This window comes from Pleurodeles waltl, chromosome 1_1 (assembly GCF_031143425.1).
Source record: "Pleurodeles waltl isolate 20211129_DDA chromosome 1_1, aPleWal1.hap1.20221129, whole genome shotgun sequence".
Taxonomy (NCBI): domain Eukaryota; kingdom Metazoa; phylum Chordata; class Amphibia; order Caudata; family Salamandridae; genus Pleurodeles; species Pleurodeles waltl.
Genome location: NC_090436.1, coordinates 249,015,929 through 249,041,532, shown reverse-complemented (window position 1 = coordinate 249,041,532; position 25,604 = coordinate 249,015,929).

The following is a 25,604-nucleotide window of genomic DNA, read 5'->3' as shown; positions in this document are numbered from 1 at the left end:
CTGACACTAGCCAGGACGATGAAATGCCCACCACCTCCGCCGGCGCTAGTGGACAGGACACCCTGCCACAGGACCAACACACCAGCACCCCACCCCTGCAGATGGACAACCACCACGCAAGCGGTCCCTGAGATCCAGGAACAGGACAGAGCAAGATGGCAAGACCCCCGCCAGGAAATGAGACCACCCTGATTGTCCTCCCACTGTCCCACTTTGTTACCCTGTCCATACTTTAACTGCCCCAGCTCCTCTTCCTATGCCCAGATGGGCAGTGCACCTGTGAGACTAATAGACTGGACTCTGCCATGGACATTCCTCCACCATCACCCATCCTCATTTTACAACCCCCTCCCATTTCTGAGCACTTCAATTAACACCCTTGAAACACAAAACAATCTGCAGTCAGTCTGCGATTTAGTAAAAATGTATTATCAATGACAGTGTCATAATGGGTGTACCATTCAAAAGCTAACATACCTATGTCACACATCACCAGCCCTTGAAGGATGCAAGCAGTTGACACGTAGGTAACTACACCTGTGAAACCGTAATGGAAGGGTACAACTCAGTTACCAAATGTTGACTTAAATCGAAAAACAGGATAGAGGTAGACGAGTGAAAGTTAATGTAATGTTAAACATGAAAATGTTCTCACCTGTGTGTCACTGGAAATATTGCTGTATGACTGACTCCCTGTTGTCGTTGTCTTCTTCATCAGCTTCATCCTCATCACTGTCCACAGGCTCCACAGGCTCCACAGCAGCTACAACACCGTCATCTGGATCATCCTCCTGCAGAAAAGGCACCTGGCGTCGCAATGCCAAATTATGGAGCATGGAGCAGGCGATGATGATGTCGCACACCTTCTTCGGTGAGTAGAATAGGGACCCACCTGTCATATGGAGGCACCTGAACCTGGCCTTCATGAGCCCAAAGGTGCGTTCGATCACCCTCCTAGTCCGCCCATGGGCCTCATTGTAGCGTTCCTCTGCCCTGGTCCCGGGATTCCTCACTGGGGTCAATAGCCACGAAAGGTTGGGGTAACCAGAGTCCCCCAAAAGCCATACACGGTGCCTCTGGAGTTGACCCATCATATCAGGGATGCTGCTATTCCGCAGGATGTAGGCGTCATGCACTGAGCCAGGGAACATAGCATTTACCTGCGAGATGTATTGGTCTGCCAAACATACCATCTGTACATTCATGGAATGATAACTCTTCCGGTTCCTGTACACCTGTTCACTCCTGTTGGGGGGGGGGACCAGAGCTACATGGGTCCCATCAATAGCACCTATGACGTTGGGGATATGTACAAGGGCATAGAAGTCACCTTTCACTGTAGGCAAATCCTCCACCTCAGGGAAAATGATGTATCTCCTTACGTGTTTCAGCAGGGCAGACAACACTCTGGACAACATGTTGGAAAACATAGGCTGGGACATCCCTGATGCCATGGCCACTGTTGTCTGAAAAGACCCACTTGCAAGGAAATGGAGCACTGACAGCACCTGCACGTCAGGGGGGATTCCAGTCGGATGGCGGATTGGTGACATCAGGTCTGGCTCCAACTGGGTACATAGTTCCTGGATTGTTGCACGGTCAAACCGGTAGGTTACGATGACATGTCGCTCTTCCATTGTCAACAGGTCCACCAGCGGTCGGCACACCAGAAGATTCCGCCATCTTCTCATATGTCCCAGCAGACGGTGCCTACGAAGGACAACAGCGAAGAACCAGTCATTAGTCCTCCAGGTATGTACCCACAGTCACACACAAGACTACACCACTCACATAACCCTTCCTGTATGTGTGTTGAGTGTAGGCCTAGCTATGTGTGACACAGTATCAAATGAAGCCATGTGGCCCCTTGAAATGGCAGCTGCCTGACCTCTAAACTGGGAAAATGGGATTGTGGGGTAACTGCGCTGTCACGGTAGGCGGTCGTAGACCGTGGCGCAATGCTGCATTGGTTAACATTGGACCCTATGGGTCCCAGGAGCCAATGAACAGGTGCGCCTGCGGTGATGATGCGCACCGCCGTGGACATCACCGCCGCGGATGTCACCGCCATTTTCTATCTGTTCAATGACTACATACCTGACTTCCGACAGGAGAGGACCTACACTCCAAGTGCTGCTGTGACCTCGGTCTGGAACGACGATGGCTCCTGCGTCTGGGGAAAGGGCCCCTGCCTTCACTGCTCAGGAGTTGGAGAAACTGGTAGACGGGGTCCTCCCCCAGTACACGCTACTCTACAGTCCTGCAGACCAACAGGTTAGTACACAGGGAGCACGTTGTATGGGCTAGGCCTGGGTGGAGAGGGCTGGTTGGAAGAGGGAAGGGGGCAGAGTCCATAGAACATTAATGCATGGGAATGAATGGGCCACATGGCCAGAGTAGGGAGGGGGCCACTCACAACGACGGTGCAGTTGGTAATGACTGTTCCTCTTTCCTTGTGCATGTTATGTAGGTCAGCGCCCACCAGAAGAGGGACATTTCGCGTGCCATCACCAAGGAGGTCCGGACCCTGGGGGCCCACCAGAGACGGGGCACCCACTGCCGTAAGAGATGGGAGGACATTCGCCGCTGCAGCAAGAAGACGGCGGAGGCTCAGCTGGGGATGGCCTCCCAACGTGGGAGGGGTGCCCGTCGCACCATGACCCCCCTGATGTTCTGGATCCTGGCGGTGGCCTACCCGGAGTTGGATGGGCGCTTGAGGGCATCACAGCAGACACAAGGGAGTGAGTACAACCTCATTCTGCGGACTTTGCGTGCAGTGGAGGTGTCTGGGTGGGGGAGGTGGGCTGTGGGTGTCCCTAGGCCAGGGCGAGTTAGGTAGGCAAGGCCCCTCTGTAATGTAGCCCATGTGGCACTCTACCCCACCTCAGCAGAGTGCCAAGTCGAGGTATAGTTGCCCCTGTGGCATCCATGTGCGCCGATGTCCACCATTGCCATATAGGCCATATCCCAGAAATTGCATGTGCAGAGGGCAGGAGCACGGCGTAATGCAGGGGGCATCTGCGTTTGTCTTGTCCACCAACGGTAGCGGTATGCCATGCACTAAAACCCTCTTTCTTCTGTCTCCCCCCCTTTGTCTGCTCTCCCTGTCCTTTTGTACATCAGCATCAACAGGCGGAGGTACAATGGCACCGGAGCACGAGGGAGCTGCATCCCACATGGCCATGGAGGGCTACACCACAGACTTTGAATGCACCAGTGGGACGGAGGGCGAGGGGAGCTTCACGTCGGCCACCGGATCACCAAGCAGCGACACGGACTCGTTCGACGATGGGAGCTCCCTTGTGGTGGTGGCACCATCTGTGCCCCCCACCTCTACAGGTACAGCCGCCACCTCCCCTACCAGCACCGCCCTCCCAGCAGCCCCTCAGCGTTCGCCCCGTGCCCCCTTACCCAGGAGGGTGGGCATCACCTTCGCTCCAGGCACCTCAGCCCCTGCCCCAGTCACCCCTGCTGCCCTCAGTGAGGAGGCCATTGACCTCCTCAGGTCACTCACTGTTGGGCAGTCTACCATTGTGAATGCCATCCAGGGTGTAGAACGAGAGTTGTAACACGGTAAAGCATTCCTGGAGGGCATTCATTCTGGTCAGGCTGTCCTTCAGCGAACCCTGCAATCTTTGGCCTCAGCACTGATGGAAGCAATTGTCCCTGTGTCTAGCCTCCCCCCTCCAACTTCCTCCACCCAGACCCAATCTACTGTACCCCAGCCCATCCCAAGCACACCTACAGACCAGCATGCACACAAGTCAACACACCCAAGTAGCTCAAGCAAACATAGGCACCACACACACCACAAGCACTCACGCAAGCCTCACCCACATACAGACACAACAACATCCACTGCCTCCACTGTGTCCCCCTCCTCCTCTTCTCCCTTCTCCCTCCCAGTGTTGTCTGCACTCTCACCTGCATGCACTACATCTACAGCCACTAGGACTCGCACCAGTACACCCTGCACCACACCCCGCTCACCTGCACTCACCACCTCCACTGCCATTTATACGTCCCCTGTGTCCTCTCCCAGTGTGTCTGTGACGACCCCTCCCAAAGTACACAAACGCCGGCAATCACTCACCCAACATCCATCCACCTCACGACAGCCTCCAGTACCTGCACCTGCACCCAAAACACCTAAAGTGACACCTCCGACAACCACATCCTCTTCCTCCACTCCCAGACCCCCTCCAGCTACCCATCCCAGTGTTCATTCGAAACTGTCCCTCTGTAAAGTTGACCTTTTTGCCCCCACCCCACCCCCTCCAATTCATCAGTCCCGTCGTAGCGCCTCAGCCAAAATGCCTCCAATACCAGTGGTGCCTGTTCAAGGTTTTTGGAGTGCACCGGCCACCAGGGCAGGCAGTAGGACCCGGAGCCAAGGGACTGGCAGCCCACCCCCTGTAAAGGCAATAAAATTGGAGAGTGGACGACGGGACCGTGTTAAGACTCCAGGTGGGAAAACAACTGACATGGGTTCCAAGGGGATTGGAGAGTCAGCTGTGACTCCACCAAGGGTGGGGAAGGGCCAGAGGAAGTATGCCCAGCCTGTTGTGAGTGTCACGGCGGAGAAGTGCGCCATCATTTCCGGCGGTCAAGACACAACCGCCAGCACCGTTGTTACTGGTCCAGAGACAACCGCCATAGTCACAGCCCAGGAGGGCCCCACTATCGTCACTGGTCAGGAGACCACCGCCAGAGTCACAGCCCAGGAGGGCCCAAGTATCGTCAATGGTCCAGAGACCACCGCCAGAGTCACAGCCCAGGAGGGCCCCACTATCGTCACTGGTCAGGAGACCACCGCCACCGCCGGAGTCAGTGCCCAGGAGGGCCCCACTATCGTCACTGGTCCAGAGACCACCGCCAGAGTCACAGCCCAGGAGGGCCCCACTATCGTCACTGGTCAGGAGACCACCGCCAGAGTCACAGCCCAGGAGGGCCAAAGTATCGTCACTGGTCAGGAGACCACCACCAGAGTCACAGCCCAGGAGGGCCCAAGTATCATCACTGGTCAGGAGACCACCGCCACCGCCGGAGTCAGTGCCCAGGAGGGCCCCACTATCGTCACTGGTCCAGAGACCACCGCCAGAGTCACAGCCCAGGAGGGCCCAAGTATCGTCACTGGTCAGGAGTCCACCGCCAGAGTCACAGCCCAGGAGGGCCCCACTATCATCACTGGTCCAGAGACCACCGCCAGAGTCACAGCCCAGGAGGGCCCAAGTATTGTCACTGGTCAGGAGACCACCGCCAGAGTCAAAGCCCAGGAGGGCCCAAGTATCGTCACTGGTCAGGAGACCACCGTCAGAGTCACAGCCCAGGAGGGCCCAAGTATCGTCACTGGTCAGGAGACCACCGCCACCACCGGAGTCAGTGCCCTGGAGGGCTCCGGCTGCCACAGCCCCGCTGGGCAATGATGAAATGTGATGCCACACACCAATGTCCTTATCAGAACCGCCATGGCAAAGCACCGCTGAACAGGGCAAAGACCGCCATGTCAAAGCACTGCTGAACAGGGCAAAGACCGCCATGTCAAAGCACCGCTGAACAGGGCACAGACCGCCATGGCAAAGCACCGCTGAACTGTCCTGAACCGCCATGGCAAAGCACCGCTGAACAGGGCACAGACCTCCATGGCAAAGCACTGCTGAACTGTCCTGAACCGCCATGGCAAAGCACCGCTGAACTGTCCTGAACCGTCATGGCAAAGCACCGCTGAACAGGGCAAAGACCGCCATGTCAAAGCACCGCTGAACAGGGCAAAGACCGCCATGTCAATGCACCGCTGAACAGGGCAAAGACCACCATGTCAATGCACCGCTGAACAGGGCAAAGAACGCCATGGCAAAGCACTGCTGAACAGGGCAAAGACCGCCATGTCAATGCACCGCTGAACAGGGCAAAGACCGCCATGGCAAAGTACCGCTGAACAGGGCAATGCACCGGGTAGGAATGAATGGCCCGCCACATCAGGCATCCTTATCCCATGTGCAGCTGGGACAGTGACAGGACACGACCTTTCACGGGGAGACTCATCCAGTCTGGGCACCAGTCCCCCCCAGTAGCAGTAGGGACCTGCATCAACTTGAGAGACTGTGGCTTTGCACTCCCCAGGATGGCACAGTGGGCAAACCACCCACTGTATAGACTTGAGAGACTGTGGCTTTGCACTCCCCAGGATGGCACAGTGGGCAAACCACCCACTGTAGAGACTTGAGAGAATGTGGCTTTGCACTCCCCAGGATGGTACAGTGGGCAAACCACCCACTGCAGAGACTTGAGAGACTGTGGCTTTGCACTCCCCAGGATGGCACAGTGGGCAAACCACCCACTGCAGAGACTTGAGAGACTGTGGCTTTGCACTCCCCAGGATGGCACAGTGGGCAAACCACCCACTGCAGAGACTTGAGAGACTGTGGCTTTGCACTCCCCAGGATGGCACAGTGGGCAAACCACCCACTGTAGAGACTTGAGAGACTGTGGCTTTGCACTCCCCAGGAGAGCATGAATGGGCATGGAGCCCCGTCGTGGATCTGGCTTTGCAGTCATCCTGCTGAGGTGCCCCCCCCTTCCCTTCCCCCTGAGGTGCCTGTAGAATTTCTATCGGATGCCCCGGCTGTGTTCTCTCCGATTGTGGTCAGGTATCGTTTGTGGGCCTCGCCCATGTATTTTTGGACTGATGGTGCACGGACATTGTTATGTACATATCTGCACTACTTCTCGTCTTGTATATAATTATGACTGATTTTCAAATATATATCTGTATATTTTTGTATGACATGTATATTGGCACATTACATTGTTTGACCGATTTTCGCTTTGTGTATTCACTCTTCCGGGGGGATTGTGGGTTGTTACTGTGATTTTTGTGAATGCATTGGTGTGTATGTTGTAATATGTGAGGGTGGGGGTGGGGGTGTTTGGTGTGTGTCCCCCAAACTTTTTCCTCCTCCCTCCCCCATGTCGTAGGTGCAGTACTCACCGTTGTCTGCGGCGCCTACGTAGCTGTTGGTCGTAGAAGAGCAGAAACACAAGGGCATGGAGTATTTGGAGTTCTGGCTCCATGGATTCCTTGTTCCTCGTGGGATATGTGAAGGTGAGCGTTTTCCCATAGCAAAAGCTGTTTCCGCCGTGTTTTTATCCACGGTGAATCCGCCCCGGAAAAGGTGGCAGATTGGCGGGTTGTAATAGTGTGGGCGGTACATTGTCTTCCGCCTGTCTGTTGGCGGTGACCGCCGTGCTGCTTGTCTGTACCGCCGTGGTGAGTGAAGTGTTAAAGTGGCTGTCTTTGTTGGCGGTTTCCGCCAGGGTCATAATTCCCTTTTTTTGTCCTCCGGACTGTTTGCGGTGTTTTCGCTGCTTTAACACTGTCCGCCAGGGTTGTAATGACCACCATTGTGTGACTTCTCCACTCATTATTTTACTTCCCAGGACATATATGTTCCAGGGAAAGATTTTTGTTTATTTAGTGAAGTGGTATTCTGGGGCCTGTCTCCGGGTGGGAGGGTTCTCTCTGTTCTTTCTGAATAAAGAGCACTCTTGTAACCAAGTGCACGTAGCTAGTACTGTTGTGGTAACTGGCATTTGTACTGAATCCTTCACTCTATTTCCTCTCACCGAATGTGCACACAATGCGCTCACCTTATCGACTACTTGATGAAGCAATTTCAAGGGACAATTGTCATGGATCAGGCTCTACGTCTGCTGCTCTGCACTTCCTAAAGTAGTACTACTGGCTTACAAAGAATAAGAAATAAAGAAGGCCGGCTGATCCAGCCTTTGTCAACTACCAGACATATCAATGTGTACTTGAACTGCCCTCTCTATTCAGAATGCAAGCATTAGAGAAACCATGTGGATGCTCACGACAGTAAAACTCAATATTTAGACACATTCACCATTCTTTTGTAGAAAAAAACCATTAACGTGCTCTCTCACAACAATGTTTACTTGTTAAAATATGCTATTGTTACACGAATTACAAACATCATTGAGTAAACACCCAAAATTATAATTAATACAACCAATATTACAATACAATAGGCCTGAGCTAAAAAATGATCAAATGTAATCTTTCAAGCATTTGCCAAAAGATTAATGTAAACCAATAATGAGTTTATAGTTAATCAAGTGATTGTGCCATTGTAATAAAGCCTAATAACTATTTTAGCCACAACACAAGTCTTAGATGCTCGCCTGTCAGTCAAAGTCCTCATTCTAAATATCTATTTACTTCAGTCTAAATATAGAGAATTTTCAATTTGTTAGATGGGAGCATGCTATGACTTTTCTAATACTGTTGTGGAGCTTGATTTAAGTATCTCAGTGAATAACTTAATAATCATATAATGTCAGAAAGTTATATGATGGAACAGCCATATTTACATCTGAGTTTGAAGAATGCTTGAGAACCCAAGTACAAAGCAATGGTTTATTAACCTTTTTTCCAGTTTTTAAACTAGTACTAGACATTTATTTCCATTTGTTTAAACCTGAACATATTTCTGTGAAAATGAAATAACTAGCAAACACACCTCTGCTTATAGTCAGCTACATTGAAGTGTTAAATTATTTTCATCAGAGTGAAACTTTATGACAGTGAAGAAATGTATGAACACAATCTTTACGTTTTTTACCACCTTCATGCACTTTCCACCATCGAATAGTCCATGTTTTGCATCTTATGAGGAGTAAACATATTGGCGGTCATTACAACATTGGCGGTAAAAGCTGCTTACCGCTGTGCAGAAGACCTCCAATACACCGCCGCGGCCACGGAATTCCGCCACAGCTATTATGACACACATCTTGGAATCCGCCGAAATTCAGACACCCACACAAGTCCGCCACACCAAAGGTCAGTGATAAACTGGCGAAAACAATTCCTCCACCGTTTCGCCAACAGAAACACACCCATGCTATCACGACACACGAATCCACGCGGCTGTCTTTCAACCGCGGTATTCCATTGGCGGTACACACCGCTGTGCTCAAAATACACACACATCTCCAAAACACCGCACAAAACATTGGACAATTCCAAATACACACACCTGATACACATAAAAACACCACTCCCACACACCCAACACAATATAAAACACACACCCACATCACCCACAAACCCCTACGACCAAAAACTATAGACGAAGGCGACAGACAGAGACCACAGCAATAGACAACCCCACCACACAGAGGCACACAGCACCATCACCCATACAACATCCACGCTCACAACACCCCACACCACCACACATCACCACACTCATCAACACATACACCACCCCACACATCACCTACACCACCCCGTGGCACGCCAAAGACACCCCAGGTTTTCCGAGGAGGAGCTCAGGGTCATGGTGGATGAAATCGTACGGGTAGAGCCACAGCTATTTGGATCACAGGTGCAGCACACCTCCATAGCCAGGAAGATGGAGCTATGGCGAAGAATCGTGGACAGGGTGAACGCTGTGGGACAGCATCCAAGAAATCGGGAGGACATTAGGAAGAGGTGGAACGACCTACAGGGGAAGGTGTGTTCAGTGGTCTCCAGGCACAACATCGCGATTCAGCTGACTGGCGGCGGACCCCCACCTCCTCCCCCACAACTAACAACATGGGAGGAGCAGGTCTTGACCATCATGCATCCAGTGGTAGTGGGCACACGGTCCAGGGGACGGAGGCACAGGAACACAGGGGAACTGGGAGGGCTGCTGTGCGACAGGGGGCCGACAGGCCAAGGGAACCCACTCTCCACGAGGCCCTCTCCTCCATCATGGGAGCATACCACCACTCCCAGGAGACGATGGCTACGGCCCTGGCCAAGTTTCAGGAGACCCAGCGCATGCAGGACGAACAGTATTTGGGGTTCAGGGAGGAACTCAGAACCATCAGCTCCGCCCTGGGCACCATCGTAGGGGTGCTGAAGGACATTCAAAAGACCATGAGGGACACCGTGGCACTCCAAGGGGCCCCTGACACTAGCCTGGACGATGAACTGCCCACCTCCTCCGCCGGCGCTAGTGGACAGGACGCCCCGCCACAGGACCACCACACCAGCACCCCACCCCCTGCAGATGGAGAACCACCCCGCAAGCGGTCCCTGAGATCCAGGAACAGGACAGAGCAAGATGGCAAGACCCCCGCCAGGAAATGAGATCACGCTGATTGTCATCCCACTGTCCCACTTTGTTACCCTGTCCAGATTGGAACTGCCCCAGCTCCACTTCCTATGCCCATATGGGCAGTGCACCTGTGAGACTAATAGACTGGACTCTGCCATGGACATTCCTCCACCATCACCCATCACCATTTTGCCACCCCTCCCATAATTAGCACTTCAATAAACACCCTTGAGCCACAAAACAATCTGGAGTCAGTCTGTGATTTCCAAAATGTGTATTAGCAATGACAGTGACAACAAGCACTTTCAAATGTAATGCCAACATACCTATGTCACACATCACAAGTCCATGAAGGATGCAAGCAGATGACACACGTTGGTAACCACACCTGTGAAACCGTAATGGAAATGTACAACTCTGTTACCAAATACTGCTTCTAATTGACAGACAGGATAGAGGTAGAAGTGTGAAAGTGAATGTAATAGTAAAAAAATTGTTCTCACCTGTGTGTCACTGGAAATATTGCTGCATGACTGACTCCCTGTTGTCTATGTCTTCTTCCTCAGCTTTCTACTCATCACTGTCCACAGGCTCCACAGCTGGCACAACACCGTCATCTGGACCATCCTCCTGCAGAAAAGGCACCTGGCGTTGCAAAGCAAGATAGTGAAGCATCGAGCAGGCGATGATGATCTGGCACACCTTCTTTGGTGAGTAGAATAGGGAACCACCTGTCATATGGAGGCACCTGAACCTGGTCTTCAGGAGGCCGAAGGTGCATTCGATCACCCTCCTAGTCTGCCCATGGGCCTCATTGTAGCGTTCCTCTGCCCTGGTCCTGGGATTCCTCACTGGGGTCAGTAGCCATGACAGGTTGGGGTAACCAGAGTCCCCTAATAGCCACACACGGTGCCTCTGGAGTTGACCCATCACACACGGGATGCTGCTATTCCGCAGGATGTAGGCGTCATGCACAGAGCCAGGGAACATAGCATTTACCTGCGAGATGTACTGGTCTGCCAAACATACCATCTGTACATTCATCAAATTATAACTCTTCCAGTTCCTGTACACCTGTTCACTCCTGCGGGGGGGACCAAAGCTACATGGGTGCCATCAATAGCACCTATGATATTGGGGATATGTCCCAGGGCATAGAAGTCACCTTTAACTGTAGCCAAATCCTCCACCTGAGGGAAAACTATATAGCTCCTCACGTGTTTCAGCAGGGCAGACAACACTCTGGACAACACGTTGGAAAACAGAGGCTGGGACATCCCTGATGTCATGGCCACTGTTGTTTGAAAGGAACCACTTGCAAGGAAATGGAGCACTGATAGCACCTGCACTTCAGGGGGTATTCCTGTGGGATGGCGGATTGGTGAGATCAGGTTTGGCTCCAACTGGGTACACAGTTCCTGGATTGTGGCACGGTCAAACCTGTAGGTGATGATCAAATGTCGCTCCTCCATTGTTAACAGGTCCACCAGCGGTCGGCACACCGGAGGATTCCGCCATCTCCTCAAATGTCCCAGCTGATGGTGCCTAAGAAGGTCAACAGCGACCACAGAGTCAACAAATTCTCAGGTATGTACCCACAGCTACACAGAACACGACACCAAATACAAAACTCTTCCTGTATGTGTGTTGAGTGTAGGCCTAGGTATGTGTGACGCAGTAGTAAATGAAGCCATGTGGGCCCCTGAAATGGCAGCTGCCTGACCTCTAAACTGGGACAATGGAATGTGAGGTAACTGCGCTGGCGTTGTACACCGTCGCGGTAGGCGGTCGTAGACCGCGGCGCAATGCTGCATTGGTCAACATTGGACCCTATGGGTCCCCGGAGCCAATGATGAAGTGCGCCGGCGGTGATGATACGCACCGCCGCGGACGTCACCGCCGCGGACGTGACCGTCATTTTCTATCTGTTGAATCACGCGATACCTGATCTTCGACAGGAAAGGACCTACACTGCAAGTGCTGCTGTGACCTCGGTCTGGAAGAGACAATGGCTGCTGCGTCTGGGGAAAGGGCCCCTGCCTTCACTGCTCAGGAGTTGGAGAAGCTCGTGGACGGGGTCCTGCCCCAGTACACGCTACTCTACGGTCCTCCAGACCAACAGGTAAGTACACAGGGAACACGTTGTGTGGGCTATGCTGGGTGGAGAGGACTGGATGTCAGTAGGAAGGGGGCAGAGTTCTGCGACCATGAAGGAGTGTGAATGCATGTGCCACATGACAAGGGTAGGGATGGGGGCCACTCACTTCGACGGTGCAGTTGGTAATGACTTCTCTTCTTCCCCTGTACATGTCATGTAGGTCAGCGCCCACCAGAAGAAGGACATTTGGCGTGCCATCACCAAGGACGTCCGAACCCTGGGGGTCCACCAGAGACGGGGCACACACTGCCGTAAAAGATGGGAGGACATTCGCCGCTGGAGCAAGAAGACGGTGGAGGCTCAGCTGGGGATGGCCTCCCAACATGGGAGGGGTGCCCGTCGCACCATGACCCCCCTGATGTTCCAGATCCTGGCGGTGGCCTACCCTGAGTTGGATGGGCGCTTGAGGGCATCACAGCAGACACAAGGGGGTGAGTACACTCTCATTCTGCAGACTTTGCGCTCAGTGGAGGGGTCTGGGTGGGGGAGGAGGGCTGTGGGTTACCCTAGGCCAGGGCGAGTAACGTAGGCTAGGACCCTTTGTAAGGCATGGGCCTGTGGCCCCCCACCCCACCTCTGTAGAGTGGCAAGTACAGCTATTCATGCCCCTGTGTCATCTACATGGACAGATGACACTCATAGCCATGTAGGCCATATCCCAGGAATTGCATCTGTAGAGGCCAAGAGCACGGCGTAGTGCAGGGGGCTGCTGTGTCTGTATTGTCCGCCAACGGTAGCGGTAAGCCATGCACTCAACCTGTCTTTCTTCTGTTTCCCCACCCCTTTTTGTGCTCTCCCTGTTCTTTTGTGCATCAGCATCATCAGGCGGAGGTACAGTGGCACCGGAGCACGAGGGAGCTGCATCCCATATGGCCATGGAGGGCCACACCACAGACTCTGAATACACCAGTAGGACGGAGGGCGAGGGGAGCTCCACGTGGGTGACCGGATCAGCAAACAGCGATACGGACTCGTCCACCGATGGGAGCTCCCTTGTGGTGGTGGCACCATCTGTGGCCCCCACTTCTACAGGTACAGCCGCCACCCCCCCTACCAGCACCGCCCTCCCAGCAGCCCCTCAGCCTTCGCTTCGTGCCCGCTCATCCAGGAGGGTGGGCATCACCTTCGCCCCAGGCACCTCAGCCCCTGCCCCTGTCACCCCTGCTGCCCTCAGTGAGGAGGCCATTGAACTCCTCAGGTCACTCACTGTTGGGCAGTCTACCATTGTGAATGCCATCCAGGGTGTAGAAAAGGAGTTGCAACACACTAATGCATTCCTGGAGGGCATTCATTCTGGTCAGGCTGGCCATCATCGAACCCTGCAATCTCTGGCCTCAGCACTGATGGCAGCCATTGTCCCTGTGTCTAGCCTCCCCCCTCCAACTTCCTCCACCCAGACCCGATCCCCTGTACCCCAGCCTATCCCAACCACACCATCAGACAAGCATGCACACACCTCAACACACAAAAGTAGCTCAGGCAAACATAGGCACCACACATCCCACAGGCACTCACACAAGCATCACCCACATACAGACACACCAACATCCACTGCCTCCACTGTGTCCCCCTCGTCGTCGTCTCCCTCCTCCCTCCCAGTCTCGTCTACACTCTCACCTGCATGCACTACATCTACAGGCACTAGGACTCGCACCAGAACACCCTGCATCACACACCCCGCTCACCTGCACTCACCACCCCCACTAACATTTACAAGTCCCCTGTGTCCATTCCCAGTGTGTCTGTGACGCCCCCTCCCAAAGTACACAAACGCGGGCACCCACACACCCAACATCCATCCACCTCATGACAGCCTCCAGTACCTGCACCTGCACCCAAATCACCTAAAGTTACACCTCCTACAACCACCTCCTCTTCCTCCACTCCCAGACCCCCTCCAGCTACCCATCCCAGTGTTCGTCAGAAATTCTTCCTCAGCAACGTTGACCTCTTTCCCACCCCCCCACCGCTCCAATTCATAGGTCCTGTAGTAGCACCTCAGCCAAAAAAAGTCCTGTATCAGTGGTGCGTGTTAAAGGTCTGTGGAGTGCACCGGCCACCAGGGCAGCCAGTGTGACACGGAGCCAAAGCACTGCCAGTCCACCCCCTGTAAAGCTTTTAAGTTGGAAAGTGCCCGACGGGAGAGGGTGAAGACTCCTGCCGGCAAAACAGCTCACAAGGGTCCCGGGGGGAGTGCCGAGTCAGCTGTGACTCCTCCCAAGGTGGTGAAGGGGCAGAGGAAGTCTCCAAAGTCAGGCAAGAGCAGCACGGCGGAGAAGGCCGCCATCCTCCCCGCCGGCCGGGACGCCACCGCCAGCACTATCGTCACTGGTCCGGAGACCACCGCCAGAGTCAATGCTCTGGAGGGCAGCAGTATCGTCACTGGTCCGGAGACCACCGCCAGAGTCAGTGCCCTGGAGGGCTGCAGTATCGTCACTGGTCCGGAGACCACCGCCAGAGTCAGTGCCCTGGAGGGCAGCAGTATCGTCACTGGTCCGGAGACCACCGCCAGAGTCAGTGCCCTGGAGGGCAGCAGTATCGTCACTGGTCCGGAGACCACCGCCAGAGACAGTGCCCTGGAGGGCAGCAGTATTGTCACTGGTCCGGAGACCACCGCCAGAGTCAGTGCCCTGGAGGGCTGCAGTATCGTCACTGGTCTGAAGACCACCGCCAGAGTCAGTGCCCTGGAGGGCAGCAGTATCGTCACTGCAGTATCGTCACTGGTCCGTAGACCACCGCCAGAGTCAGTGCCCTGGAGGGCAGCAGTATCGTCACTGGTCCGGAGACCACCGCCAGAGTCAGTGCCATGGAGGGCAGCAGTATCGTCACTGGTCCGGAGACCATCGCCAGCGTCAGTGCCCTGGAGGGCCCCGGCAGCCACAGCCCCGCTGGGCACTGAGGGACCGCCATGCCACACACCGCTGCACAGGTCAGAGACAGCAAAGTCAAGCACTGCTGAACAGGGCAAAGCACTGCTGAACAGGGCAAAGACCGCCATGGTGAAGACCGCTGAACAGGGCAAAGCACCGCTGAACAGGGCAAAGACCGCCATGGCAAAGCACCGCTGAACAGGTCAGAGTCAGCAAAGGCAAGCACCGCTGAACAGGGCAAAGACCGCCATGGCAAAGCACCACTGAACAGGTCAGAGACAGCAAAGGCAAGCACCGCTGAACAGGGCAAAGACCGCCATGGCAAAGCACCGCTGAACAGGTCAGAGACAGCAAAGGCAAGCACCGCTGAACAGGGCAAAGACCGCCATGGCAAAGCACCACTGAACAGGTCAGAGACAGCAAAGGCAATCACCGCTAAACAGGGCAAAGCACCGCCATGGTGAAGACCGCTGAACAGGGCAAAGACCGCCAAATCAAGCACTGTTAGCCCATGTGCAGCTGGGACAGTGACGGAACTGGGACCGTCACGGGGAGCGTGATGCACTCTGGCCACCATTCCCCCTCCAGAACCAGTGGAGACCTGCATCCACTCTGTCTGTCCTTCACAGGATGAAGCACTCTGGGAACCAGTCCCCCTCCAGAACCAGTGGAGACCTGCATCCACTCTGTCTGTCCTTCACAGGATGAAGCACTCTGGGCACCAGTCCCCCTCCAGAACCAGTGGAGACTGTTATCCACTTGAGAGACTGTAGCTTTGACTCCCCAGGATAAAGCAGTGGGCAAACCACCCACTGGAGAGACTTGAGAGACTGCGGCTTTGCACTCCCCATGATAAAGCAGTGGGCAAACCACACACTGGAGAGACTTGAGAGACTTTGGCTTTGCACTCCCCAGGATACATCAATGGGCATGGAGCCCCGTCGTGGATCTGGCGTGGTGCTGTAATCCGGCTGAGGTGCCCCCTTTCCCTTCCCCCTGAGGTGCCTGTTGTATTTCTATCTGATGCCCCTGCAGTGTTCTCTCTGTTTGTGGACAGGTATCCAGTGTGGGCCTCGCCCATGCATTGTGGGCCCAGTGGTCCACGGACATTGATATGTGCATACCTGCAGTACTAATCGTGATGTATGATTTTTAGTATTTTGATAAATATCTGTATATATTTGGTTACTGTGTTTTGATACATTACAATGTTTGAACTGATTTCCTTTTGTCTTTGCATTCTTCCAGAGGGGTTGTGGGTTGTTACTGTGCTGTTTGGAAATGCATTGGTGTGTGTGTTGTAGTGGGTGTGGGTTGGGTTGGGGGTGGGGGTGTTGTGGGTGTGTGTCCCTGACTTTTGCCTCCCCCCTCCACTATGTCGTTGGTGCAGTACTTACCGTTGTCTTCGGCGCCTACATTGCTGGTGTTCGTAGAGGAGCAGGAAGACAAGCGCAGGGAGTATTTGGAGTTCCGGGTCCATGGTGGCCTCCTTCCTCGTGGAGTGTGTTGAGGTGAGCGTTATCCCATTGTAAGAGCTGTTTCTGCAGTGTTTTTATCCACGGTGAATCCGGCCCGGAAAAGGTGGCAGATTGGCGGGTTGTGATACTGTGGGCGGTACATTGTCTTCCGCCTGTCTGTTGGCGGTGACCACCGCGCTATTTGTCTGTACTGCCGTGGCGGTCGGAGTGTTAAAGTGGCTGTCTATGTTGGCGGTTTCCGCCACGGTCATAATTCCCTTTTTTTGTCCGCCGCGCTGTTTGCGGTATTACCGCAGCTTTTAACACCGTCCGCCAGGGTTGTAATGACCACCATTATTTTCAGTATTTTGTGTTACACCAAATTGAGTGTATAGTGATGCTGAGTGGCAGATGTTTAGGTTTCATCTGTGAAATCTATTGTATTGAATATAAATCTTAAAACGAGCTTACATCCCGCCCCCTGGCTTTCCTTGCTTTTTACTGGTTCCTGTGCTTGCCACTTACTTTTCCTCCATTTCTGTTGGCTGTAGCATACTGTTTCCTGTGGACCAATTACTGTTTGCATCTGCCATTGTGGAACTATTTTTTCATGTTTTGCCTGCCTAGCACTTGCGCTGTGCTTATTCTTATTTTTAAAGTGCTAGCATTTCTGTTCGGAGGCGTAATCAGTTTGTCAAAAGTTTTAACCATCCAATCTGGCGGCCTTCATTACTTTATCTGGTTTCTGTTTCACTTGTGCTGTAAATTGTATTTTTATACAAGGCTCACAGTGCTGCCGCACCGAGCAAACCCCGCTCAACACGGTTCCCCTCTCATAGGAACTGTGGTCTACAGATGCTGGAGGTGTCAACTACGAAGGGCCAACCTGGGGAGCCTCAGCGCCATGGATTTGTCTACCCCTCATGGATTTAAAGAGGTCCCAGTGAGTTGTTGTCACCTTTTCTCTAACCAGAGTTGTCCCACAATAATCAACCAACAGCTTGGAGCACTACTGGTTATTCTTCATTTATTTCAAAAGCTTTCCTGTTGGCCCCATACTGCCCCCACAGCACCGTGGTGCACTCACAATGATCGCGGAAAGTGAAGCCTGACAAAATGCATGGTCATAAGGTCTCTGCAGCACCATGGTTCACTTTCAGCGATCGGGGGGAATTCCTCCTACATTCTCTCACCATCTCTCCACCGTCTCTGCTATATCACGCGTCTTATTTTCACCATCACTGCTGTATAATATTTCTTCTTTTACTGCTACTGTCACATCTCTCCTGCTACCCCTCGTCCAGTCACCCTTCATCACTTACATTAACTCACTACTCCCCTTTTACAACCATCTTTAAAATCACCACCTCTGCATTTCACCATCTTCTAGTCCCCTGCCTCCTCTCTCTCTCCTATACTGGTGAGATATCTCAGCAAGTTAACTCTATCTATTGACGCATGTGTGTGCTCTCGAGCTGTCCGCAATATCTGAACTCCAAAGAACCTGAAGATCTCTGCAGCAAGCCAGGCAGACTCACTCATGAAAGGCTTGGTGGCTGCCCTGCAGACACGTATACCTCCTAGTGCCAATCTGGAGGTGCTTTGCTGTATCAAGCCACTGCACTGCAGAAACCTCCCTCAGTGCAGGCCACCCTTCCTTCTGCAATCATGGCTGGATCACTTCGCCACCACACCTCGCAAAACCCCCTCAACGAGGCCCCCCGCTCATGGGAACTGTGGTCTATGGCTGCTGGAGATGTTTACTACAAAGTCCCAACTCGGGGAGCCTCAGCTCAACAGGCTTGTCTTCCCCTCGAGGGCTTAAAGCTGAGTTGTCCCGCAATGATCGACCAACAGCTCGGAGGCACTACTGGTTACTCTTCATGTATTTCAAACGCATTCCCGATGTGCTAGCATGGCTAGAATCCTTCCAAATCGACAAGTGAACTTGTGTACATTCAAGTAGGCCCCAGGCTGCCCCTGCAGTGCCGTGGTGCACTCTCAACGATCGGGGAAAGTGAAGCCTGCCAGAAATGCATAATTTCACACAAGACGTGGAGCCACTTAGCAGTTTCACATTTCTTCTGCTCGTGTTCTCTTCTTTGTAACTCACACCTTTGTATGTTCTCTGCCGATGATTTTGTAAAGAGCATTACTTACATCCTTTTCCCTCTCTCTCTTCTGTACAGTTGTCTCCTCTGCCATGTGTGATTATTTTTAAGATACCTCCCGCACATCACCCAGTGCCCTGTCCCACACTGTCCGCCCTAAATTCTGTGTTTATGCATCTGACCACCTTATAAACTGTAAACTCTTGTCAACGCCTTTTTTTGTGTTTGTGTTTCCATTACTTAATTACTCCCTGAATTATTGCTGTTCCAAGTGTGATACTGTTCCTTGATGAGGCAAGGAAATTATGTTACTCTAAACTGCTCATGGTGCACCATTGATAACTAGCGCTCTTTCCTGCATTGAAATGCACACAATGTTACCTTTAAATATTTGCCTTTCTCAATAAACAAGCCATAACACTTCTACAAAGTTCTGTTAAATTATATTGCACAACTGCTCACTAAGCTAAAACTTTACAAAATAATTACTATTAATCACTAAACCTAAGGCATAAACCAATGCTTATTTAAAAAGTCATGTAACGCTGTGTGATGGGGAAAGGGCAGGAATGCACCATATTGAACACTACCTGGCACATTCCTGGATTTTCCCTGGGCTGGCACACAGTGTGCTGCTTAGCGCCAATGGAGGCATCCTCAAACCACGGGGCAAGGGTGCCTGCGTTTTAAGCAGGATTATATTTGTGCAGGAAGGGCCACCTTCCTGCAAAACAAAATGCCCTGAGGCATTTTCCTCTTTCTATGCGTGCTGCAAAATGCAACACACAGAGAAAGAGAAAAAAAAGAGGCAAAATAAACATATTTCTCCTTGTTGTCCCTCACCTGGGGAGGCATAGCAGCTGTGGATTATTCCCAGGTCTACCACTTATGGTAAATATGGAAATGCATCAAAATCCATGAATGGTGGTGGAAACACCCACACACCACCCATGAAATGCCTCTCAAAGTTAGAGTAACAAAAGCAATGACTTACTCTGCATTGAGTTACTCTGGATTTATCAAGCCACTCAGGACCACACAAGGTGGCCTTGCGTGGCTTGATAAATCAAATTTAAGAGTTGCATAATTTTTCCGCCCCGTTGCCTGGTAGAAAGGCGACATAACCCATTGATAAATATGCCTCTTAGTATTTAGTAGCCCTTACCAGGATTTCGCCATTCCGTTCAACTTTGCAATCATGTTGATTTTAAGAAAGACGATGAACAATGAATATCATTAATCTGTAGTTTATAAATTGTTGGATTTAATGTATCTTTCAATTCCCTTTAAGAGTTAATGAAGATCTAGTTAGTTCCATAATTCTTCTGAGGCAGACAGTACTCATTTTTTTATGTGGCAGAATGGGACATTTTCTGCAGATAGGCAGATATCCTGTTCCACCCGAATTGTGGCTGACCTATTTCAGTTTGATTAAGGTGAACTGCTCGGTTTCCAACAGTGGAGCCTCTGGTAGGGCGTTTCCGGGGATCATCTGTCACAGACCTGCCAGCTTAACCGCATTGATATACTTTATTTTTTGCAGGCTTTCATTGTGGTGGGCTTTAAATTCTATGTGTTTCCCTCTATCCCTCTATATGCTGCGGTGAAATTAAAATAAAACAAGCAAAAGACACAGTGACTCATGCACACAGGGCAAAACAAGCATCAGTGACTTGCATTTTTGTATTTTTGTATTTTGTTTTGCAGGATGATCTCTTTCTTGAGGGATCTTCCTTCTTCAAAATAAAAAATAAAATGGGGAGCAGGCCGCTATAGCATAGTGGCCTGCCCATCTCTACTTTTTGTTTTGCTGAAAATGCTCCCACTGGGTCATCAGTAGCACATTTAGTAAAAATGCACTTCCTTGGCCGCTGCACGAGCACAGTGTGGCGGGTGGGCAGCCACAGGACTGACATGATGCCACTTCCACATCTCTGTGCTTTTACAGCCATGTTTGCCTTACTTTAAATGACGGTCTCATTATTCAGTTCCAAAAATAGGGTCATCACTTGCAATATTACGATAACACTAACATTAATAATTGTGTAATAATATACAGATCCAAAATAAATCTCAATATGCAGGTATATCATTTTGAGGAGGTTTTAAACATAAGTATTATTGAAGCTACTATCTAAATGTTTGACTAGAAAATAAGTAAAGTATAAACATAATATGTCCCACTTCATAACAAATTGTGTGAAAGTAGTCTTCAGGTAGTAACTATCAATGGTGCAGCAGGGGCAGTGGTGTAGGCGCTCATTCACCCTCTGTAGTGGAGGGGTGAAGGGCAATATAAGTTAGAAGAGAAACTGGTCTGGATTAGCAGTTTGCTTGACTTCTAGATCACACATGTTGAATCGTTAAACATAATGACCAGTGATTAAACACTTCCTTTCAAATTCCCTTTTAATAATCCCCTCCAAACCTGACATTTTAAACTTAGTTTGCAATTGTTTCTCAATGGAAATGAAATATATATTATGTGTCAGAAGGTGTTAGAGCTTTATAATTCTTAGTACTACTCAACAAAGCAATTAAAAAATTAAGAATCATGACCATATTTTGAGCATTTCCTTCAGTTATATTCTTAACATGGGATATTTGTCAGATATGTTATCAATTTCCTGGAATCTTGCATTCATTCCCAATAAAAAAAACACAAGCCCTTTCAGTTTATTTTCCAATGGTTTAATACCATTAAGAGTAGTAATGGATTCTTACACTGCTTTCTTTCGCTTGAGTACTATGTAAGTAACTATAAAACAACCAGCTGCAACTTTGAAAGGGTCCCGGATTGTACTTATACATGTATCATGTAATCACGTGCACAAAAGTTTCAAACTCAACAGGAAGGTGCTTGTTTATCTTTCAACAAATAGTTGTTAAAGATCCATCTAAGTACATATGTAATGGAATTGCAAAGTGTCAAGGTTCTGGGTAGGAAACAGGCAATGTGAGAGAGGAAGCTGCTTGGGTTGCATTGTCTTTCTCGATGCCCTTTGGTACATATGAGTAGGAGTTTGAGAATTTGGAGAACTTCGCATTGGATGATAGGAAGAAAAGACCAGACCACTAATGGAAAGAGGTTCACTAACTTTCAGGCTAGGGCCTTCAGTTTTGGCTTGACAATGGCAGCACAAGTATTTAAGCTCAGCAGCGCTATAGCTAAGCGCCTGGCAACAAATTGTGTAGTTGTGCGGCTTCACCGACTGTCATTTAGGGGCATATTTAAGAGCCCCTAGCGCCATTCCAACGCCACATTAGTGTCATTTGTTTTACGCTAATGTGGCGTTAGGAGGCCAAAATATTAACAAAGTTTCACAATGCAGCATGCATTGCGCCACTTTGCAACCCTTTGCTTTACATTATACCTGCGCCAGGCATAATGTATGCAAAGGGGGCATTCCCTCATTTGGGGGGGGGGGAAATGGTGCAAGGAAATCTAGGAGATTTCTTTGTGCCATTTTTTCGGCATTTTTAACACCTGCTCAGAGCAGGCTTTAAAAAGAGGCCTCTGGGTGCTTTGCAGGATTCGTGTCCGAATTTTGTACCCTAATCCTGCAAAGCACCGTACTAGCATCAAAAATTTCAGATGCTAGTCCCCTAACTACTGCCATGGTGCACTACATTTTAAATACAGCCCACACATAGTGGCATAAGATGTGCAGTTAGGGGCCCAAGTAAAGTGGTGCTACACTATCTGCAGCATCATTTTTCTTAAATATGCCCCTTACTCTGTCACCCGTCTCTCCATTCCTCCACTCTGTTATTTTGACTCACACTGGTTCCCTCTCTTTCCCGTGCTAGCTGTACTTCTTTCCACTTTATATGTTTGTTCGTGCTTACTGCCATCAATCCTCTGACTTTACTCTGCTTGGTGTTCCTGATATGGTGCAAGGGTTAATCATAGCCTCACTCACCATGGTGTTGGTAATGTACTTCTATTCTTTGCCTCCGCTTCTAATCCTGTATTCTGTTTTCCTTTCCTATGCTACATCCGATTACAAAAATCCTGTACCAGGAGGCCCTGTCACTAAACCAGCTCACTCTGTTGAATGGATTGTGTGTCTCTCTCTTCCCCCTTTTCCTTTGCTTCTCTATTGATTATGTTCTTACTACTATAGTTTTAAACTAGACTGAAGAATCCATCTGCTTCAGTTCAACTTAGCACAATGTTCACCTTAACTGGGGCATGGTCTGAAATTAAAACATCTCCAATTTGTGCATACATCAAATATTGAATGAGATTTGTACTCAGAAAGTACAGTCAATTCTTGACTGAGAGTGATGTACTAGGGTCTGATTCCTAACATCTGGGATTACAAATCCTCCATGACCCTCCATGCTGTCAAAGTGGATCTGATCACTTTTTCCATGGATATCAGACCATCACATATCTGTTCTCCGTATTTAGGATTTCTCTTTATGGACTGCTATCTGTCATGATGGTGGATAGTCCGTTGGCTTAACTTCAGTCCTCCATTATATGTCCCCTTCCGTCCACTGTCAACAGACACCACTCTGTCAATGCTTGTATAGCAGACATCATCCTGCCACATTTAGAGCTGACTGCCAAAAGAGTGGTATGCAGTGACACTCACCATGGAGGACAGCAATTGCAGCCAGAAGTTCTGACAGCTGCTGCATTGTGAGGAGTTGTGGTGTATCATATGGTGTGGATGTGCGACTTCACCGTGGAATACACTCATATAATCACCTTGGGTCCAGTCAGGCCTGTTTGCTAAACCTTACCCTAGTGGTTTTGAGCAGTCGGGCTTACACAAAGGAAGAACTATAAAGCATTTAGAAGTACCAAAACAACAGAATCAGAATGTCACACAACGCAAAGAAATCTGACACCAATTTAGAAAAATATATTATATTTTCATGAATATTTAGACACTAAATTGAACAAATTCTGGAGGGTTCCAGTGGTACAGATTTTTAAGCAAGCCTAACGATTAACTTTTACTCAAAAGTTCAAGCAAGCATTGGTAACCACAAAGTTTGGAAACTTAGTAAAACCTATAAAGAGTTGTGTTTGGCTACTGTGGCCCCCATTAGGCCGTCCAAACCCAGAAGTTTAGGGGGACCAATAAAGAGTAGTAGGACAGTTATCTTGGCACTAAAGCTGTCCAGTTCCAGGTGCTATGTGCGTACTGCCAGAGACTTCAAAGGAGTGGGCCTGAGGCGAGGGATACAGGATGCTGAAGATGCTGCAAGATGCTGCAAGATGCTGATGATGCTGTTCGGTCCACGAGGGGCCTCCTGTGTCTACTTCTCAGTCCACGGTAAAGGTGGGGCAATTTTGGCCCCAGGAGTCGATGTCCATCGAAGTCCTTTCTGGTCCAGCAAAAGTCCAAATTGCCACTGGACTACTGGTCTCCAGTCACAGCAAAACCAATGGTTCTCTTTGGTGAAAGATAGTGTCCGTCTTTGGTGACCAAACTATGCTTCGACAGCTCTCCTGGATCAGGAAGACTCAGATGCAACTTTTGAGTTCTGGGGCTTGGTTATCCAACCTGCATGCCAGTGGCCAACGGTGGTCACATGATTTTGGCTACTGACTGGCCGGAACACACTACTTCTGCTTTTGCGGGCCTGGGTCTGTAACAGGAAGTCAGCCAACTGACTCTTGGAGTTCACCTTCTCTGTCTGGGGCTCTGGAGGGGGGATATATTTCCATTTGTGAATGGTTACCATGACTCCTGAGCTGACAGTAAAAACCTGATGTTTTGCCACCGTAATTTGGTTGCAAAACATTCATACATACAGCTGCAAATCAGTGTTTGGAAGGGATGCCCTAAACACACCCTTTCAAAATACTGAATCGCAATTTGTGCTCTGTACATTTGGAAAAGCTTTTACCTGGTCCGTAACGCCCTGATGCTTTTGTACATATGCCCAATAATTCTTTAGAATTCACGTTATTTTGTTATCACACCATGAATATTTCACTTTTAATTTAACAAGCCAGGCCCTCCTCCGTGCAAGGTCTATGCAGCTGTTGCCTAGCACTAGCGAGTCATGTCTGGAACTGGAAATCTTGCACAAACACTGATGATATTGAGATCTGCAATAAAAGCCACCTGAACATTGATAGAGTCAATGTGCTTCCAATTGTGGTTCACTTGCTCCCAGTCATGAGGTGGTACCAAAGCAACATGGGTTCCATATATGGCACCAACTACATTTGGTATGCCTCATAATCCATAGAAAATGGTATTTATAGTGTTCAATGTAGCATTACCGGATGGAAACTGATGCAGTAATTCACACAACAGACCGTAAAATCCAGAAACTGGCTAAGGAAAACTAAAATATTTACTTAGACATCCCACTGAAATCTCTATGTCATGGCACACACTCACCAAGGGTACCTATCCTGAGCTGACAGTCTATTTCATGGCATCCCTGAAGCTCCCTACATATGTTTCGGTCGTTGCACCTGGTGACACTTGGTGGAAGGTTTCCTGCAGCTTCAGTATTTATTTAGGTTTAACTCCAATGGCACATGCTCATGAATTTGCAAGATCTCAGCTCGCATGTGTATTGGCAGCCATTTTGAAAGTGTTGTTTAAAAGCCACACCCAGCACAAGGCTTGCTTGATCACGTCTTTCTGAGACTGCAAGCACTGTGGTTGCTCATCTGCAGCAGCATAAAGAAGGCAGAAAGGCAACTCAGAGATACTTACCTGTGAGTATTCATTGCACCAGTGTAGTGTGTTCAGTGTTACGTATCCTTTGCGCATTAGCTTCAGGCTTTAGGCCTTTGTGCATTTTGCCCTGGATGTATTTTATTAATTTGCTCGCAGCTTAGAGCCTCTGTGCACTTTGCTCTAAATGCTTTTATTCGGCTTCGTACTGTTATT